The sequence below is a fragment of the Triticum dicoccoides genome, chromosome 4A (genome assembly GCF_002162155.2).
Source record: "Triticum dicoccoides isolate Atlit2015 ecotype Zavitan chromosome 4A, WEW_v2.0, whole genome shotgun sequence".
In the NCBI taxonomy this organism is placed as follows: Eukaryota; Viridiplantae; Streptophyta; class Magnoliopsida; order Poales; family Poaceae; genus Triticum; species Triticum dicoccoides.
Window position 1 is genome coordinate 698,184,146 of NC_041386.1, and position 7,280 is coordinate 698,191,425.

A 7,280-nucleotide genomic window follows, 5' to 3' on the forward strand; every position below is an offset into this window, starting at 1 on the left:
CATTGCCAACCTACCAGCTATTCATGATTGTTGCGAACTTGCGATGTGAGATCCGCGATGCGCCGAGTGCTATCATAGTTTTATTTATATTTTCAGTATTTTATCTGAACTTCTATTTGTCTGTCATTATTTGTTTGATGTCGTTTTTGTTTGAAATCTTTTATGGGAATTAGTCAAAAGCCATACTATTATAGTCATCACTTTAGTGATATACATAGTCGCACTACAGAAGGCTCTTAAAATAATGTGTGTGAAATGCCCCATTTCTTTCAACACACCTATGTTCCCACACCCTCATGCAAACATTGTAAACATCATTTGAGTGTAGCTCATAAATACACTTTTCCCCGCATCGGCACAAACACTACGTGTGAAATCCCAATGACACTAGAGTTTAAACAACAACATTGTCACTAGATACCATGTGGCACATGTGGTAATCAACACAAACTAGATGAAATAAAAACATTGTCGCTAGATATTACACTACTGGGTGAAAGCCAGACAACACTAGAGTTTAACCCATAACATTGTCACTAGATATTACATAACCAGCGCGCAGCGCCGAAACTTAGATCACAACCACGAAGCAGCAAATTAAAGGATTGAACAACAACATCCGCCATCCAGCACTTGATAGCAACTATCAGAAGTGTCTTCAGGCATCCCCTCCAGACACAGGAGCCCATCGATCAGTATCACTGGAGACTGGACTAAGGAGCGGAGCACATGGCAATCAGCTCCTTGACAACAGAAGGGCAGCTTGCGCTAAGATACTCGAAGCCGTCAGTGGCCATGGCCTCCCTAAGATTTGCAGGAGTGCTGAGAAATTCGAAGCACGCGTCCTTGAGATCACGGCAGTGGTGAAGCTCAGCCAACGCCAACACGTTGGCCACAGTGTTCCCATCAATTCTCTTGCACAGCTTGTCTTCGCAAATCAACTAGAGCCTCTTCATGTTATACCTGTCCGCGGCCACAAGGAGATGCTGGTACATGGCGTCTTCCTCCTCCTTTGCCATCTCCGGCAGCGAGTAGGTGTACATGAAGACGAGGAAGGCCTTGAACACCTGTGCCTCCATGTCGCCGATGTGGACCACGCCGGCGGCGACATCGCTCTCCTTCATTGCGCCAAAGAAATCCGCATTGAAGACCGGCGATCGGGCCGCGAGCAGCCAGCGGTGCGCGGAGAACTTGTGGCCGGCGACCGCGAACACCACGTCGGCGCCCTTCCCGGTCTCGAGGAGGCCGCCGAGGTGGCGGTTCAGGTCGGACGGCGGCACGGAGACGGACCTTGGTGCGGCGGGCTCTGCCGCACCCTCTTGGGCGCGGGACTTCTTGAAGACGACGATGTCGCACCTGATTGTGAAGGAGTGGTCCTCTGTGCGACATGTGACTGAAGACCGGACTGGTCTACTAAATTTATGCAGAAAGTATTGCCTTCCTTCGCAATGTCAAGTCTAGGGGCGTGGGTAGTCCAGTGAGATGGTAATAGTGGCAGGCCACGTATTGCCGGTGACTTGACATGAAGATGACATAAAGGTAAGGTTCTTCTCCCTAAAAGTATGGGTAGAGAGATTCTGTAAGCATTCCGTTTTACTCGTTTTGCCACCCCGTATATCGCTGATTCTTGTTCATGTTCACTCCTGCGTGTTACGCCAACCCAACGCACGATTCCATCCTGTCCGGTGCGTTCATTTGGGATAGATAGAACAAATAGCACGGCCCAACGCGCAGTCTCAAATGGACAAATGTTCGGATTCCGTCCGTTTTTGATCCATTCCGGGCACAAACTTGCGCCGAGTTTGGGATGAAACGGACATCGCACGTACGGGCTCGACGCGCGGATAAGATGAAGGAAAGCTTTGGAAGGTGATGACTGCTTGTGTGATCATGCACAACATGTTCGTTGAGGACGAGCGTGATGACAACATCTTCGATCAAGGATTTGATTATCAAGGTGAAAATGTTGAGCCCCTGCACCAAGAACTGGCCACGTTTGAACAGCTTGCCCAATTTCATCATGAAATTCGTGATTGGCACACTCATTTGGATCTTCAAAATGAGTTGGTTGAGCACGTGTGGAGTCACATTGGCAACCAATAAATGTATTGGTTCATTCAAAACAATTTCTATATGGTTGTAAAACTATTTTATTAGACACAATTTTGATTGGGTTGTAAAACTATTTTTCTTTGGACGTGCAAACTTGTTTTGAACATTGAAATGATTATATGGGCATTTTTGGCCGTGGCGGATAGGATGGGGCCAAAGGATGCGGCCGCGCATTGGGCGCACGGCCATCACATCCCAGAACAGGTCCGGACACGACCCCATTGTTCTATCCACAGACAGAATCCGCGTAAAATGGACGTCTGTTTGGGGTCGTGCGCTGGAGTTAGCCTTAGTACATTCATGGAGGTACTACCACACTGACATATGTGACATTGCTTCATCTTTTTGTTCACATTTTGGCAATGAGCTTCATCTTCTGTGTAGGCTCAACTGCACTGGCTGGCTACACATCGTTCGGCCGCTCTCGTGTGTCGCAAAACGGGATTTTCGTCACGTCGGCAAAAGGGCGCGGGATTCCGGATTGGGAGATTCGCATGGCGCCAACGTCAAGCCAGCAGCTTTGGCTGCATGCTGCATGAGTGTGCATGAACCACGGCCATGAGCCCACCAACATAGCAAAGTACTCCCTCCGTCCGAAAATACACGTCAAAGAAATGGATAAAAATAGACGCATCTAGAACTAAAATATGTCTACATACATTCATTTTTCCGACAAGTATATGCGGACGGAGGGAGTACTCAATAGCAGTATGTAGATGGTTTGAATGTGTCCGCTACAGGAAAACATATTCCGTCTTGTGTTTTTTTAAGCCAGAGAGTTTTTTATGGTCCGCACGGCGCTTATATCGACTTAAGCCGAGTGTGGATGCAAAAGCACACCGCGAAGAAAGGGCCCTCAACTTATTTTAATATACAATGTGACACGTTGAGAAACACACGGCGTGTATGTAAAGACACGTCGTACGGAACGAAACTGTTCAACTTAAACTGCCCTCACGATAAACAGGTGTCACACGTGGTTTCGCTCCTCATGCTTGATGGCACCATGACGAGGGAGCATGTAAGCCATGCGCCACGCATATGACACAGACGGCGTAATTAAGGCAGTCAGCCTTTGACCGCAGACGGCAGGTGGTTGTTCACACGCAACACCGCCAAATGTGCACACCTCGTCGTCCGGCGTGGCCATGCAGATTGTCGGCATAACGTCGGCCACCGGCGACCACCAACATCGCCCGCCCTCTCTCGCCCTTTCAATCACCCAACCCACACCCACCTTCACCCTTCCCCTCCCATCGTCGCACACACCTCCCCCGCCGTTCATCTTCGCAGCCGTCCAACACGTCCCTTTCAAAAACCTAGCCATCTTCACCTCCACCACCGCCCCTATGCAGCGTCACGACCTAACCGGCCGGGAGGCCGAGGAGGTGGCGTGGTTCGGCCTCCTGGCGTCTTCGGACATGCGACTGCCGAAAGGCTGGAACCTCGTCCTGGAAGATGTCCCGATGGCGCATGTCCCTCCTGTCGGGACGCTCGCCCGCCCAGAGACTAGTCAATGCACCTATGTGGCACAAACTTTTGCCACATCACCTTGTCCAATGTGACCTATGTATCATAACTCATAACCATCATCAAAATTGCCTAAGCCGTCAATGACCTAAGAAACACCAATGAAAAATCAAAAAGCCAAAAACCCCCAAAACAATCATCTAAAAAGCTGAAAACGCATGCGAAAAAAAATAAAAGAAAGACAAAATCCGGATGGAGTGCCCAGGATGCGGCACTGACGGTGGCGCGCTCTCAGTCCACTCCAGGTGATCGTTAGTAGGCTTGCGAAGAAATGCTTGTCAACTAGTTTCTCTCCCAATAAGAGGTCAGACACTGAGTCACACATATAATGAGCGTTGGTCCAAGAAATTGACTGGTCCAAAACAGAGGTAAGACATTATATATTCCCAGCCAAGAACAAGGCACAAAACACGAACTCTGGCTCAAATTCAATTTTCATTCCCTCCACCGCAATGACAAGTCTAGGGCATGAAGATGACATAAAGGTAGGAGATTCTCCGTGAAAGAACGGGTAGAGATTCTGTATGTATTTTTTATTTTTACTCGTCACATTAGCAGTGTATATCGTGAGGGATTGGCATTTACCACGCCGTCCGTGATTCTTCCTGTTCACTCCTTGTTACGTTCGTGGGGATAGCAGTAGGCAGTAGCACACTTCTCTGCAGGTTGCTTCCTTTTCTCTTGTTGGCAATGAGCTTCGTCTTCTTGGTTTGCTCACCTGCACTGGCTAGCTACACATCATTCGTCCCTTTGCTCCCCCGTGTCGCAAAAGGTGATCTTCTTCACGTCGGCGAACGAACGCGGGGATCAGGGGGCTCGCAGCGCGCCAATATTGAGCGAGCAGCTTTGGCTGCATGAGTGCATGATCCACGGCAACGAGCCTTGTCAGGCATCCACGAGCGTAGCAGAGCTGACAGTACAGTAATATTACGGTAATTAATTCCTCTAACACAGCTGCTTCTCCACGGAAAGAAAGAAGACCCTTGGCTAGGATTTCTCGTGCCTCTCGCCGGTGCCGCCGTCGGTCTATCTTATCTTCTGTCGTCTTAGGCCATGGAGGTGTGGTGAATCCTGACCCTTGCCGGCGGAAGGGATCCCCAAGCTTAATTCCTACTCGTCTTCGAGTAGGTAAATGATAAAAGAAAGAATTTATAAAGTGTGAATGCTAGCAGGTGCATAAGTTTGATCAATGATAATTTCAATCACCTGTTCTAGCATCAATATATGTCATAACAGTAGCTCGTCTCATAAAAATTTCCATGATCAAGTAACAAGCTATTCACATGTTAAAGCATAGACCATAAACTTCATTCTCAGTCATCAAACAATTGCAATTCATCTTATTTTCAGGAAGAGTCTATGTCAGACCTCTGATTTAGCAAATCCCACACACTCAACTATCATATAGTCTTCCATGATTGCTACCACTCAAAGCATATTTTTAGAACAAATAGCATCCATCGAACACAGAAAAAGATAGGGGCTTAATGTTTCGCCTCCCAACTTATCATATAAATAATTGTCAACAATAATAATTCATGATCAAATATATTTGAATGACCATATATGCTTAGATCTTTCCCCATCACATGATGCTTGCCAACAACAGAGTAGGTTGGAATAAGAAGGAATACTACCGACTCTTGCATAAAACTAAAAGATAGACCCTTCGCAGAGGGAAGTAGGGATTTGCAGAGGTGCCAGAGCTCGATTTTGAAATAAAGATAAATAATTTTGAGATGTATGCTTCAATTGTCAACATAACAACCAAGTGTTCCCAATATCTTCCATACTACATACATTATAGGCGGTTTCCAAACAGAATGGTAAAGTTTTTACCCCTCCTCCACCAACAATCATCAATCCATGGCTTGCCCGAAACAACGGGTGCCTCCAACTAACATTAATTCTGAGGGAGTTTTTGTTTGTAATTATTTTGATTTGATTTTGATCTTTTGATCATGGGACTGGGCATCCCAGTTACCAGCCATTTTTCTCGTGAATGCTGAGCGGAGTCCACTCATCGTGAGAATAACCCACCTAGCATGGAAGATACTGACAGCCCCTAGTCTTTACATGAGCGATTCGTGCATACAAAACAGATTATTATTTGAAGGTTTAGAGTTTGGCACATGCAAATTTACTTGGAACGACAGGTAAATACCGCAAATAGGTAGATATGATGGACACTCATGGAAGAAACTTGGTTCAAAAGATTTGGATGCACAAGCAGTATTCCCGCTTAGTACAGATATTTTGGCTAGCAAATGTTTCTAAAGAGCAAGCACCACATGTTGGAGGATCTATAAAAATATAACTTCTATACAAATACACCCAAGCATAACTCATTATGTTGTCTTCCTTGTCCAATTTCAACTAATTTGCTCAGGTTTGAAAATAATTAATGGGGCTCACAATCATAGAAGATGTCCAAGATAGTATATTTATATGTGAAATTTCTCTTCCTTCAATATTCTTTCATGAATTGTTCAAGTGACCAATACAATGCTTGCCAACCTTCAACAAATTTACTACCTCTACTTCTTATATGTGAAGTCATTACTCCCAATGGGGTAAGCATATGAAACATATATAATTTCAGATTTATGACATTCAACTCATTCAACCATTTACTCATATGGTATAAGTGAAGCACACGAGTAAATGGCAAACTACTTCAAAAAGATATAAATGAAGATCAATGATTAATTAAATAATTATGTAGCCATGTGAAGACTCTCTCTCATATAAGAATTTCATATCTTGATATTTTATTCAAGCAGCAAGCAAAACAAAACAAAATGACATTGCAAAGATAGCAAAACTCATGTGAAGAAGGAAAAACTCAACCGATACTAACCATTAATTGTTGAAGAAGAAAGGTGGGATGCCTACCGGGGCATCCCCAAGCTTAGATGCTTGAGACTTCTTGGAATATTATCTTGTGGTGCCTTGGGAATCCCCAAGCTTGAGCTTTTGTGTCTCCTTAATTCCTTTTATATCTCAGTTTCCTAAATCTCGAAAGCTTCATCCACACCAAACTCAACAAGAACTCGTGAGATAAGTTAGTATAAAACAATGTAAAACCTTATCATTTTCTACTGTAACAAATTACTAACATTATTATTCAACATTGCATACTAAATGTCACTGCATATTTAATACTCCTATCCTCAAATAGAATCATTAAACAAGCAAGCACATGCAAACAATGCAAACATAATAGCAATATGCCAAAACTGTATAGTTTGTAAAGAATGCAAGATTCATAATACTTCTCTAACTCCAACAATTATGAGAAAAATACTACACTGTATAAGATTTATCAGAGTTCAATATGCAAAAAGTTTCAATATTTTATCATTCTCTGACTTTTCTAGGGAATTTTTGCAACAGCGGTAAACTTTCTGTTTTGAAACAGCAACATGTATACTTGCAAAATAAGCATGGTAAAGGCTATCCTTGACATCTTTATTGAAAATATAGATGCAAAACATTATTATAAATAACAGAAAGCAAATGCTAATAAAAGAAAATTGACGCTCCAAGTAAAACACATATCGTGTGGCGAATAAAAATATAGCTCCAAGTAAAGTTAGCAACGAACGAAGACGAAAGAGGGGATGCCATCCGGGGCA

General features: G+C 44.2%; 1 pseudogene; it reads right to left on the bottom strand.

The window, feature by feature from the left end:
• Positions 1-354: 354 nt before the first annotated feature.
• On the bottom strand, positions 355-3,262 carry LOC119284128 (annotated as a pseudogene).
• Between the last annotated feature and the right edge of the window lie 4,018 nt (positions 3,263-7,280).